Source organism: Pinus tabuliformis, chromosome 7 (assembly GCF_031772625.1).
Source record: "Pinus tabuliformis cultivar Carrire ecotype Pingquan chromosome 7, CPIR1, whole genome shotgun sequence".
NCBI classification, from domain to species: Eukaryota; Viridiplantae; Streptophyta; class Pinopsida; order Pinales; family Pinaceae; genus Pinus; species Pinus tabuliformis.
In genome coordinates, this window is record NC_142293.1 from 1,827,079,361 (window position 1) to 1,827,094,623 (window position 15,263).

General features: G+C 39.6%; 1 pseudogene; it reads right to left on the bottom strand.

Moving 5' to 3' along the window:
• Window positions 1-407: 407 nt before the first annotated feature.
• The window catches only part of LOC149255697 (protein NRT1/ PTR FAMILY 8.3 pseudogene), a 99,167-nt pseudogene continuing 84,311 nt past the window's right edge, over window positions 408-15,263 (bottom strand).

Sequence of the window (15,263 nt, forward strand, 5' to 3'; positions counted from 1 at the left end):
CTAATATATGTTACAAATATTAAAATTGTGATCATAACATCTGGGCATAATATCAATGTATAATATGAACATCTACTCACAGTATAACTAAGCACCAAAAATCTTGCATATCCTCTAGGCCATTCTCCAATTTATTCTAATGTTTCCAACTTAAGTTGCCTTTTCTGTTTCAATTTGAAAACAAAACCTGATAGTAAAGATATAAGAAAATGCCATGATCAATATTAATGAAAAACTAATGTCGTCACCAATATATCTAACATTGTAACTCTAATGAACAGCTAATTATATTTGACTAAACATTTTACAGGTCAATATAATGTTAAATAAAATTATGTAATCACTTTAGCAAAGAGAAATGACTCATGGATAATTGTAATGCATCACACCTAATTTGGAATTTATCCCTAGTTGGGCTTCTTGTACTGGTATTTATGTACACAAGTGATGTATACCAACAAGTTTAGAAAGCTAAGAGAAGGTAAAAGCCAAACATAGTAGGCTAGATGGCCTTGATTGAGATTGTCAGGTATCCATCCTTGTTTTCCTCATTTAATGGTGACAAAAGTGAAAATGGTTACAATTAAGGTGCTCAAATAGCTTCCTCATGTTGTTGTAAGAAGAGAAAGAGAATTGTATTAGGAGACTGATTATAGCAAAAATCTAGCTGCCTATAAAGAGAAAGACTTATGAATCACCAACTAAGAAATACTGGGGAATTTCCAAAAAATGATCATGGGATATGGTGTGACTATCATGGACTAAATCAAGAGTTCTGACAATATCGAAATGCTTGGTTTCAACCAAGGTAGGTACTTCCATAGAAATTATTGATATGATTAACCCAATACCCATTCATTGCAACTCAATAAACCCCCTCTTTTCTAGTGTACTTGCAAGCAATATGGACAATTATGCGATCATAAACTGGAACCCATATCATTACACTCAATATATCAAATATAGACAACGATGTTGCAAGAATTTCGAATAAACCAATCCTAGTGTCCATGGTCATGCCATGTTCAACAAAAAATGTTGACATTGAGCATAAACAACAGATAATACAATGCCACTCACCCATATGGAAACATACAGACCAAAATCTTCAGCACCTCCACTAGGGTCACAGTACCAAGGATTGGAAAATCCACTATCTTGATTATCATCATCTGTTATTATAGCTACTTTGTCAAGACAACTACAACCATTTTAAGTTGGATCCTAAATATTAATGGGAATATATATATATATATATATATATATATATATATATATATAAACTTGTAGTTCTAGGCTCTTGAAACTTTCTAATTTACACTGCTCATTTCAATGGAATTATATTAGTAAATAAAAGAATCATATAAAACCAACCCTCAAAGTTAAAAAAAAGAGAGTAAGAGAAGTACCTGAGATCATTTGTATGATCTATCTTTCAGCTTCCTTCAATAACAAAATGCTTATATTGCACCTTGTACAACATTGAACTATCTTGAGGGACTTCCTCTTGTAATTTACACGATGATGCAACTATTAATCGACATAACCATGCAAGGGGACTTCCTCCAGGTTTCTGGATTCTATATAATGGTGTCCCAAAAAATAAACTTATTACGATTAATCCCATAAAAATGTTAGGGATAGCAGACCCCCATTCACACCCAACATTGTCTTCAACCCATACAATAATGTTTCTAGAAGCAAGAGCCCCAACATCAATTAATAAGTAAAACCAATTGAAGCTAAAAAGGTTGAGTTCAAAAATAACGCTCTGATTATCATAAATTCATCCTTAATCACCATGACTTTGTAGGTTTGTCGTGGTCACTTGCGGAAAACTTTGAATCTCATCCTGTGACTCTAGACATGCTTGAAATCACCTTCTCTTCCAAAAAATATCTGATTCAAGCTTATGACAGACATAGTGAATAGTATTTACCTCACCCTTGCATGCGCTGAGAAGAGGGTCAGCCTCACCCCTTAGGAAAGTGCCCCTCTGGTCCAAAATAAATTTTTAAAATAAAACAATAAAAGTTATACCTCAATCGAACTCTAGTAAAAGAGTTACAATAAGATTACATGAAAATGTCAATGTGACAATTGTTACGTTATTGTGAAACCCTCTAATTTGCAAGTCCAAAGCCAAACCCCTTGCAAATTAGTTGTTGCCATTATTGAATAACTTTTGGGTTTCATGCGACATCTCAGAATTGCATTGGAGAAGGCCATAACTTATTGACATACATGGTATGCATAACTTGATTTTTTCTGTTATTATTAGCTGAACTGATCATCTCCTTGCCATTGCCTATTCAGAATATAGATAAATATTTGAACAAAATACTATTTTGAAATAAAATGGAATGTTAAAGATGTAACCTGAGTCATTTTAGTGTTCTCATTTCAAAGAAGAGAATTAATACTTCGAAGGAAACAAGTTTTTCTGCAAACCCTCATTCTTCAAACATCATTTTGTCCATGCATCAAAAGTACAAGTCATTCATTTTTCATGTCATGTTAACAAAACTCGACAGTTTTAACAGAAACACTGAATACCATCACATATTAGTTTTATATAATTATTCAGTGGTTTTTGGACTCGAACAAATACAAAAAAAATTCAGTGAATGACAACTGAAATTTTTTAAACTCCTAGCAATAATCAAATGCACAGTTGCAATTGACCTAGTATTTAGTTTTGTGGCTATTTCCCACAAGTTAGAAAGATGAAAAACATTGCATAAGGAAGCCTCTTGGAGACAATCAACGTTTTTCATTTATAAGATTTTATGTTGCTGGATTTGTGAAAAATGAAAACTACAGTTTCAATTTGATATTAATAGTTCAGGTCTGCAATATGTGGCAGAAAATGGGATTGCTAAACTAAAAATCAAATCCCAAGTAGGATATCAAGAGAAAGGTTGTTCTTGTTTTTAGTCACCTATATTTTAGTCATGACTATTTTTACTTTTATGCTAAAGAGCAAGTTCAACGATACATGTACTTGGTGTAGCTATGGTCATGTGTTAGCAAAATATCTTGAAAGTAACGAGTGTCACACGGAATGAGTTGATCTTGCGGACGAGATTGACCTTCCTAGAATCTAACGATATCTAGTGACAAGCAAGCCAATCAAAAACTATATTTCTCTAAATATGCAATTTATAAACAAAGGCAAACAAGTGTCTTAGGCCTACCTTGGGTCCAATGCAAGTTTGTGGAAGCCTCGCCCCTTTGATCCAAATGAGCTCCCTTGTAGTCAATCTGCAAACAAAAACAAGCAAACAAATTAAATAGCACTTGAAAAGCTAATATCATAAAGCATACTTATCATGATGATCAAGGAATTCATGAAACAAATGACATAAGACAATTTGTTGAGAAAAATGAATCTGATTGTATTAATTCAAATCAAAGAAGAACTTTACAAATTGTGCCTTGATGCTGTACAAGCTCCTTCCAGGGTCCAACAAGAAGTCTCCTCTACTTTGACAAGTTTCACTCTCTTCCCAATGAAGCCAAAAGGTATGTGATCTCTTCTCTCAAGCTTAAATAGGAAGTCTCAATTCCACCAACATTTACCCTAAAAAATGTTCATATTCTAACCTCCCTAGCAACCAGCCCAATGCATTAATTTATAGTGCAATGGAGGGAAGTTACTAGGTCCTCCTTCAAAGGGATAAAGTCCACCTTCAAAGGGATAGCTCCTCTCATCAAGGGATTAGCTCCTTCTCTTTTGGGATGCATGAACCACCTAAGAGCGAACAATCCACGTCAAAATTCCTTCTAGAATCATCTAGAATTAACCCAATGTGAGTTTTTCAGAATAAACTTGCACCTTTTTTACTTTCACAGTGGTCCACACCCACTCCTTTAGAGACGGAGCGGGCAGGTCCGCAGGTATTGTGAACAGGGGGTGCGGGACCGCAGGTAACAGTGAGAGAAAGTGCGGAACCAGAGCTTTGTTGATTTTTAATGTCTTTCTCCCATTTTCAAAGGTTGACATGAAGAGTGAGGTCTGAGACTTGCTTAGGAGGACAGTATAAGTGATGATAGACCCATACTGACTGCAAATAGTCATGGTGACGATATTTTTGTGTAATAGATTGCCCCCTAAAGTGCGAAGTTTGTAGTAGATGAGGATTTCATTTATCATCTAGGAAGAGTGAAGTACTTTATCATTTCGAGGATCATCTTGTGGAGAGCCCGGTTGGAACCTGTAAAAACATTCAATGCAAAATATATATATGAGATCATATCATCGCTGAGGTAGGCATTCCCATACTCAGATCAAAACTGACTAGAAAACTAACTACTGCTCTGATATAGGAATGATCTTGTAATACATCACAAGTATACACACATGTAGACACAGTATGGACGTAGCCATCTGTTTATGAATAGTCCACAGTATAATGTATACAAAATTCCTCGCAGCTTGGATTGTGGAAACTAGATCCAGGGTCTTCATTTCTACTTCCTGAAACAGTACGATTCTATCAATGCGAATGAATGTGTTGAAGTCAAACATGGTAGAAACCACTTGATTACCAATCAATGATGTAAACTGTTAACAAGTGTGAGAGAAACCACCAGTAATGTCAATGGCTCTCAAAGTACTCAGTACAATCCATGAGATGTGAATAGATGTGTTGATGTCGAACATGCCACGGAATCCTTTGAACGAAGGTCAATGATGCAACCTATCGTCGAAGGCGAGAAACCTGCCACTGAGGCATGCAGATCCCAAGGTACTGATGATTTCTATATCATATTTCTAGATAATGAGCTGAAGTCGATAGAAAGCAATCCGTCATAGGCAAGCTGACAACACAAAATCATAGATCAAGTTTGAAGAAATTTAGTTGCAAGGACTGACTCAGGGATGGTCAAGATGGATGACAGATATTTCGCAGATGAATGGCTTATTTGCACTGACCTCTTGAACACATAATGACACGGTAGATGGTTTGGTGACAATTGACCCAAATTTAATACCCAGAAACCGGCTGAAGACTTTCAATGTGGTTTGATCAACTGTTAGGCAAAGGATTTCCCAACCCAGGTGAATAAAAGTGTCGTGTTCAAGAGTGGTTACAAAGTATGACAAACAGGCTCATTTTTCTCTCTTTTACCCCACCATTTCTGGCAAGTACCTCTTTATTTTTGACAAGCTTGAGGAGGATAACATTTGCTTGATTATAAGCTCATCTTTCGGAAGAGTCCAACTTAGTTTAAATTCAAACCCTAAGAAGGAGTGGTCCGTTCCTGTTTGTAATTGAATAGGTCCTTTAATGTTAAATTTTAACGAGTCCAGTATAGGAGAAACTCGGCATTTTTCAATTTTAGAGAGTCTGAGAAAACTTAAGAAGACTCCAGAGTTGTCCTTTTTCATAAATTTGTGTCTCCCAAGCCCGAAAAAGTATAAAATAATACCTGAGAGAACCGCTTGATCATTACGACCAAGGATTACTTTTCGTAATTAGTGCCTCTGATCTGAAAAAGTAAAAAAGCGATCAATGACACGTCGTTTTATAACCAATATCGAATTTGAAATGACAAAAATCCGGCAATCTTTTCATGTTTTTACGGTCAGAAAAAGAGTTGTAAGTGGACCGTCTTTTTAGTTCTGTTTTAACGAGTTTAAAAAGAAAAACTCGGCGACCTTTTCATGTTTTAGGAGTCAGAAAAGAGCTTAAAGGTGACTCTAATATTTTTCGTCGAAAATGACCGATTTCGCTTGAAAAATCCGTTATCCTGAACAAAAACTCAAACATTACTCATACCTGTTTAAAATGGATAAAAATGCTGCAAAATTTACCTTTCTAAAGTGAAACATAAACAAGTTTACAATTCATTTATTCAAAAAACTTATAAAATGGGCTTTCGTCAATTCATTTTTACCGTTTGAGAATTGGGTGAGAAAATAGAGCTTTTGGTCAGAAACTTCCCGTGAAGATTGCAGAAAATCCGTCTGTTAGAATCGAGCGCCATCTCCCCCAGGTAATCCACATCATCCTACTCTTCAATTTCATCCATTTCAAATTTTTTTTTAGGGTTTCATTTCATTTTTAGAGGATTTTTAGGCTACAAACCCGCGTGTAGGGGCCCACAGGCATAACATAGGTAGCTTGCGGACCCCGACTTTTTCTCAATGGGGAAAAAGTCAGGGGTCCGCACCTACCGTGAAGGCAAGGTGCGGACCCATGCACTATCTCTAACAGAGAGGGTGCGGTCCCCGCAGCAAGGGTTTTTAACCCTAAATTTCTCAAAATTCACCCAAAAATTTCATTTTTTTGTATTCTAATTCGCCTTTTTGTTGGATGTAGAGTATACATCATGCTTGATTGGTGAGAACAGGAGCATGAGGACGTAGATCTTGCCGCGATAAATCATCAACCTTCGATCGATGCATTGAAGGCATGCGACTTATACAAATTCTGGGCCATACCTGGCATGAGGGCCCTGGTGGACTTCTTGCAGTGGCTGGTAGACAGGTGGAGCATACAGGACCAGTGTTTCTTCATTGGTGGTCACCAGCTCGAAATGGAGCCGGAAGACATATACTTTTTGACTAGTTTGCCTAAGAGAGGTGAACATTTGACTCTATTCGGGACTAGGCCAGGTGGCCAGTCTGTCGATAGCCTCCGGCTAGAGTTCTGTAACAACCAGACTAGAGACAAAGGGATAGAAATCAAAACCATATCCCATCCTGAACTCATGGTGATCGCGTTTACTATTACCATGCTTTGCGGGAGCGCCACACTACATGTAGCCACTGGATCCTAGATGCGGATGGCAGTTGACTACTTTCGAGGCACCATCTTCAACTGGTGCGATGCTGTGTTGGCTAATGTAAAAGGCCAACTAACTAGAGCCAAGAACAGATAAGTGAAGACCTTTGGATATGGGGCTTTAGTTGTGAGCTTTGGTCTGGAGAGGGTCCCAATGTTGGTCCCACAACACCTTACTATTGGAGTTGGACTTCCTCGAGAGCCCAAACTGATACGATGGGTTGCAGTTATGGCCCGTCATCCTAATGAGGGGACAGAGGTCGTTCGATTCAAACCTGAGTATTTCCATTGGTTGGAAAACCAGGTTTTTGTTATTCAGAACTTTCCTTATGCTGGGGTAGATTTTTGTGGTGACCCAGACATGGCTCTTCCACCAGGAGAGCAATGGGATGACTCAGGTAAAATCATTTTCAACATTTTCCTAATTTTTTTTTTGTTTTTATCTCGTCCCAAAATTGATAGTAAAAGTTTCAAATGTAGATGTGTGTCCACAGAGACCAGCCGCTCTCTGACCTTACGAGAGAAAACAACCAGCTGTAGCGGCGCCAGCCCCACAAGATGAATCAGCAGAGACCTTGGCCGAATTGGAGAGTCATCTAGAGCGTTTGACAGTAGACATTTCAGAGACCGACATAGATGGCATTCCTCGTCGACTACAGTGCTATGTGATTGGGGTCCCAGGACCTTTCAGGAGGTTCCTTTGTAAGGTGGCCCATACAGTGGTTTCTTATCGAGATCATCACCAGTGATAGGATGATCGCCTGTTGTAGACACATATGACATTTTTGCTTTTTGTACTATCATTTTTGCCGATCATAAGGTGTTTTTCAACCTATGATCAAGGACGATGTATATTTTGACACACTCCTATATTATACTATATCACTATTACCGGCTTATCTTGTAAAACATGTTATGGAATGTTTTTAAATTTATTTGTATGATTATTGCAAATGTATACATAACATTAGAGAAGCAATTGCATCTGCTAATGTATTTAAAGATCTTGGAATATGCTGATATTCAATATAATCAAATTCACGTTCCAAGAGACGCACTCTCAAAAATAATCTCAATAACACTGGATTTCTAATGGCATATACTCTATTAAGTTGTAATACAAAGAGTTCAGAATCTAACCTCACTATGAAACTCCGAATCCCAAATGAAATAGATTCAGATAATAACTCAATCACTGCACTGTATTCTGCAATGTTGTTTGTTGTTTAACCGAGGCTTGCCCCATGCATAGATACCAACTCATTAGAGGGTGAATAGGTAACCCAAGCTGTGGAAGAAATGTTTTGTGTATTACGACAAGCACCATCAGCAAAACCAATGTATGTTTGGAGAGGCATCGACATCTGCAATATCAAGAGTAAAACCAAGATAAGCAGGAATAATGACGAAAAACACTCTCTAAGCTAAGAAAACTTTTTAAAACTAAAACACACCAGCTAGAAAGAAAACTAACCTAACTAAAAATCTCCACACCCATTTTTAAGCATAATACCTTTTCAGGTAAAGACCATTTCTGGGTTTACCTAAAGAGTCCCCGTCAAAGTATACCAATTCATAGGCCCCTTTTGCCAGCTTTCGCTTGACAACATAGGGACCATGCCACATAGGAAAGAATTTTCCAGCGCCTAATTTATCATTTGCTTGATTGTACAATAAGACTAGGTCTCCTTCCGAAAAATTTCGAGGGGTCACATTTCGATCATACTGAGCTTTAATATGTTTTGCATGAGTTTCGATCGCCGATGCAGCATCACGTCGATTCTCATCTAGCTGAGCCAAGTATAACAAATGTTTTTCCTCTTCAGAAGTGGTTGGAAGTAACTCGATGGCCATTTGCAATGACAGGATTTCACATTCAATGGGTAACACAACTTCCAGACCATAAACTAGTTGGAAAGGAGTGAATGCAGAAATTTTGAGTAATTTAACACATATTCAACAGAGATTATCCTAATCATGTACTATTGTGGAAAACATACACAATACATAAGCTCCTCTACGTTGATCATCAATATAGCAGCATCAATAACAATAAAACATCAAGAGCATTCACACATTAACACAGTATGTATCCCGGGGAAAGCATCTCGCTAAAAACCCTAACTATCTGTATATTAATGATTGAGTCATGTAACATTACACAGCATAATACTTCTCACAAGTATCTCCACCTCTGTTACATACAATACAGCTCAGATCTGATCTCCAAATCTCTTCCACTGCTTGCCTGCCTCCACTGCTCAATACCTGCTCAAGAACTGATGAGAATGGCTCACCAAACTCGTTTTTCACCTGTAAAATAGTCACTCACACTTTGTTGGACGTGAGCACAAGCTATAATGTGGGAAAATACGTGAGCAAACTCATTGGCATACTCAATCCCTTGATTGTGCAAGATCTGGTGCACAACTATAGTCACAACTGATAGCAATCTGATTCTCTACCACCTGTCCCTGTTGAACTGAACATGCACTGACATGAAACTGAGTTAACTGATGCATTCATTAGTTGTATTATGAGTTAATAACTTATTAATTAATTAATAACTAATTCACCCAAGTCATATCTAGTCTATTTGCCAGTTAGACTAAATACAACCAGTTTAACAAAGCTAAACTGAACACAACTCCATCAACTCCACAATCAACTCCACCAAACTCAATTGATTGAGTTCTAACTGAAGTCATGCATGCAACAACTCAACTGACTCATAAGAAAAGCATATTTCCTTCTGACAGCTGCATGTGCCACCTCTGTAGCTCAAACTAAAGTGCTCCAAGAGAATAAGATTAAGTTTATAGTCCAAATATTATTGTGAGATAATAATATTTGACTTTTCTATTTTTGACAGCCAGTCTAAAAATAGACTTTGATCACTCACACTGTGATAAAAAATAGAAGTCCATCTATTTTTTCCAACTTGATCAATCATCCATAAACAGCAACCTGCAATCCATAGACATGATCCATATGTCTAAAAATAGACATAGTCTAAAAATAGACTTGCGCCAAAAATAGCCTGCGGGCCCACTTAGTGAAGGCGACTCTTTTCACTAGCTCCATCATCTTGTTGCAATCTCAACACTCCCTCTCGACAAGATATGGATTATCAGCAACCCCTATCCTGCCTTAGTGGTACTCGAATTTGCTCCTGGTGAGAGCCTTCGTCAGAATATCAACATCCTGATCCTCCGTTGGAATGTACGAAAGTAACATGATCCTCCGCTGCACACAATCTCTGATATGATGGTACCTGATGTCAATATGTTTAGATCTATCATGAAATACAGGATTAGCTGAGAGTTTAATGCAACTCTGGTTATCATAGTAAATCACAGTAGGATCCAAATGAGAACCGAACAAACCAACTAGGATCTTCCTCATCCATATAGCCTCGCATGCAGCCAAACTTGCTGCCATATACTCGACCTTCGCTGAATTGAGTGCCACAGATCTCTGCTTCCTACTGTACCAAGAAACTGCTGTCAATCCAATACTGAAGACTCCTCCTGATGTGCTCTTTCTTTCTGTTGGGCTCCCTACCCAATCTGCATTCGTGAAGCCACATAGCTTCACCACATCCTCCTGTCTGTACCACAAACCATATCCCGATGTGCCTGTCAAGTAGCACAATACATGCTTGCCCACCTTCCAGAAGAGCTTGGTAGGCTTAACCATAGCTTGTGAAAGCTGCTTAACTGCATAGCATATATCAGGTCGTGTATTGACCAAAAAACTGTCGATAAACAGTGGCATCCACTTCTTCTCCCGAAGTGGCATCCTCCTTCCTCCAACCTCCAGGAAGAGGAGTATCAACAGGCTTGCAGCCATGCATGTTGAACTTCTCCAGTATCTCCCGAGCATACTTGCCCTGAGAAACAAACAGTCCACCACTGTGCTGCCATATTTCCAATCCCAGGAAATAGTGAAGGAGGCCCAAATCCTTCATCTCAAACTCTGTAGCAAGATCCTTCTTGCATGACAGTATCAACAGCTCATCACCCGTTAGAATCAAATCATCAACATACAGTACAATGATAAGCAACTTACCCTCCACCACAATCTGGTATAGGTTCGGATCCGCCTCGCTCTTGGAGAATCCAAGTCCTGTGAAATAGCTGTCTATCCGTGTGTACCAAGCACGTGGTGCTTGCTTCAACCCATACAGCGCTCTCTTGAGCCTGCACACATGCGACTCGCTACTGAAGACTTCAAAGCCTTCGGGTTGCTCAATGTACACCTCCTCCTTAATGACTCCGTTGAGGAACACAGTCTTCACATCCATCTGATGAATGTGCCATCCCATCTGCGCTGAGAGAGCAAGAATCGTCCGTATGGAAGAATACCTTGCGACAGGTGCAAAGGTCTCCTCATAATCGATCCCCTCAATCTGTGAAAAGCCTCAGGTAAAAAATATTGCCTTGTACTTCTCCACACTCCCGTCAGCTGGCTGCTTAACTTTGTAGATCCATCTCGAAACCACCACTGATTTCCTTTCCGGTCTAGGAACAATCTCCCATGCACTGTTTCTGACAATAAAATCATACTCTTCCACCATGGCGTCTACCCATGCAGGATCCTCCACAGCTTCCTCGAAAGAGGATGGCTCAGTCACAACACACTTGCTCATAAGAGCCATTTACAGTGTACCGATCAGGTGACTGTCTCTGCCTGCGTTGGGCTATAGGTGGTCCTACAACTTTTTCTGCATCTTGAGCCAGTCGCTCAACTTCTGTCAAGCGCTTTTGCCCTCTGATGGTTTGCGCTGCATGAGTGGTCTCTTCCACTCCATGAACCTCGTCCTGTGGCTGATCCACGTCCTGAAGCTCATCCTTAGGAACTAATAGCTCCTCATCTACATGCAAGTGTAGCTCCCTCTCAAGCGAACACTTCATGGCTTTCTCCTCCTGAAATTTTATATCCCGTCACACAACAGTTTTACCACTGTCTGGCAAATACACACGATAGTTGTGGGGTGTATCAGTGTACCCCACAAATATCCCAACCTCTGCGGTCAACTCCAACTTCTTCCTGGCATCCTTCGTCACATGCATGTAAACGTTAGCACCAAAAATCCTCAAATGAGAAAGATCAGGCTTCTTACCAGAATAAGCCTCCTCGGGTGTACTCAGGCCAAGTATCCTATGAGGAAAACGGTTCTGCACATAAACTGCTGTATTGCATGCTTCCATCCACAAGTGAAGGGGTAGGCCCTGATCATGCAACATTGCCCGTGCAACACCCACAATCGTTCTGTTCTTTCGCTCAGCTACCCCGTTCTACTGTGGGTTATGGGGAGCTATGAGCTCTCTACGAATCCCTTCTGTCTTGCAGAAATCCTTGAACTCGTCCGAGATGTATTCACCACCATTATCGCTCCTAAGAGCCTTCACCTTCTTCCCCAACTCCTTCTCGACCAGTGCTTTGAATTCACAGAACTTTGAATATGTCTCGCTCTTCTTCTGCATGAAGAAGATCCAACACTTACGAGAGAAATCATCAACAAAAATCACATAATTCCTGTGTTTTGTTGTCGAAGCAACTGAGAAAGGTCCACACACGTCTGTGTGAATTCTCTCAAGGATCGTCGTGGCGCGACTATCCTTCTCGTGAAAGGTGGCTTTCACAAACTTCCCCAAATTACACCCCTTGCACTGATCTGACTGCGCAAGTGTGCCTTTAGGAAGCCCTGTAGTGATTTGCTATAGTATCTTCAAGGCTCCATGGTGAAGGTGACCCAATCTCCTGTGCCACAACTCGCCATCATCCCGGCTCACCAATACTTCTGCCTTGCCTGCCATTGCTGCGCATCCATCTACATGCAACTGATAAAGGTTCCTCACTCGAACCCCTATCTTTCGGGTCTCATCAGTTGTCTTGCTGCGCAGGAAGGCCTTTCCCTCGCTGAAAACAACATCATACCCCTTGTCTTCTAACATCGCCACTGAGATGAGATTCTTCTTCAATCCTGGAACATGCATGACTTCCTTCAATACAAAGGGTTTACCAGACTCCCTCTCAAAGGAAATGGTACCGATACCGGTCGCACTGTATCTACCATCATCGCCCATCTCGATGTGCACTCCAAGATCTTTGTCCTCCAGATCAGAGAACAAATCTCTATCTCCCATCATGTGAAAAGACGCACCACTGTCCAAGAACCACACTGATCCAATCACACTTGAAACCAAGCATGCAATCAATGAAAAATCAAGCTCAAACTGAGAAGCTAAGGCCTCTCCCCCTGCAGATCCAGCAGCTTGCTTGTTCTTCTTCTTCTGCGGACAATTTGTGGCATAGTGTCTGTTCTGGTGACAGTGAAAACACTTCACCTTGGACATATCCTACTTCTTGCCTTTCGCACCAGACTGAGAAGCTTTCTTGCTCTTCCCTTTCTTTGCTTTGGCAGCCAAAGCACAATTCTCTTCATCAGATACCTTTGATGAAGATCCATTCTCACCTTTATTGTTACTGAGTTTATCCTTGAGCGCCAAGTCGCTCTTGCTTTGGAATAACATTCGCTATCCATTGAAATACATTTCAGCAACACTTCTGCAAATTCGAATGCCACCAGCTACCAACTCAACCGCTTCCGATCTAGAATTCGTGAGAACAAAATATTTCTCGTACAAAGATTGACTGTATGGGCATTCACCGGATATCTCACCTTCCAAAGGAAGGATGAATCCAGAGGCTACCTGGCCCGATTACAGACTCTGCCTGAAGAAATAGAATGTAAACACTTCCTGAATAGTAGATCTGATGATCAACAGCTCCGATACCATGTAGAAACATTTTCTACAATTATCTAGCTCCCTCTGATACCATGTAGAAATTTTGAATAATTTAACACATATTCAACAGAGATTATCCTGATCATGTACTATTGCGGAAAACATACACAATACATAAGCTCCTCTACGTTGATCATCAATATAGCAGCATCAATAACAATAAAACATCAAGAGCATTCACACATTAACACAGTATGTATCCCGGGGAAAGCATCTCGCTAAAAACCACAACTATCTGTATATTAATGATTGAGTCATGTAACATTACACAGCATAATACTTCTCACAAGTATCTCCACCTCTGTTACACACAATACAACTCAGATCTGATCTCCAAATATCTTCCACTGCTTGCCTGCCTCCACTGCTCAATACCTGCTCAAGAACTTATGAGAATGGCTCACCAAACTCGTTTTTCACTTGCAAAATAGTCACTCACACTTTGTTGGATGTGAGCACAAGCTATAATGTGGGCAAATACGTGAGCAAAATCATTGGCATACTCAATCCGTGCAAGATCTGGTGCACAACTATAGTCACAACTGATAGCAATCTAATTCTCTACCACCTGTCCCTGTTGAAATGAACATGCACTGACATGCAACTGAGTTAACTGATGTATTCATTAGTTGTATTATGAGTTAATAACTTATGAATTAATTAATAACTAATTCACCCAACTCATCTCTAGTCTATTTGCTAGTTAGACTAAATACAACCAGTTTAACAAAGCTAAACTAAACACAACTCCATCAACTCCACCAAACTCAACTGATTGAGTTCTAACTGAAGTCATGCATGCAACAACTCAACTGACTCGAAAAGCGTATTTCCTTCTGACAGCTGCATGTGCCACCTCTGTAGCTCAAACTGAAGTGCTCCAAGAGAATAAGATTAAGTTTATAGTCCAAATATTATTGTGAGATAATAATATTTGACTTTTCTATTTTTGACAGCGAGTCTAAAAATAGACTTTGATCACTTACACTGTGATAAAAAATAGAAGTCCATCTATTTTTTCCAACTTGATCAATCATCCATAAACAGCAACCTGCAATCCATAGACATGATCCATATGTCTAAAAATAGACATAGTCTAAAAATAGACTTGCGCCAAAAATGGCCTGCGGTCCCACTTAGTGAAGGCGACTCTTTTCACTAAGCTCCATCATCTTGTTGCAATCTCAACAGTGAACCCTGTTGATGTTTTTATTGAGGTTCGATATGCCCAAAGCGCTGAAAATAGCATGTTATGCCAATTCAACCTGTGAATCCCAATGATTCGTCGGATCATGATGAATAGAACTTTGTTGATGGCTTCAACCAGACCATTAGCTTGTGGATAATATGGAGTTGAACTATCGTGACGCAAGCCAAGCTAGCCTGTAAGTTGAGTCATCATAATGTTTCGAAAATGATGCCCATGATCAGTGATAATCGCTTGTGGAACATGAAACCTAGCAATTATATGATTGAACATGAAAATCGCAGCTGTTTTGCCGTCTGCCTCAAATGTAGGCATCGCCTCGGCCCACTTGGTAAAATAATCTACCGTAAGGATGATATACGCATGCCCCTCGACTGAGTGAGGGTTACATGTTATAAAATTGATACCCCATTTTGCAAACGGACCGACGGAAATTATATGGTGGAG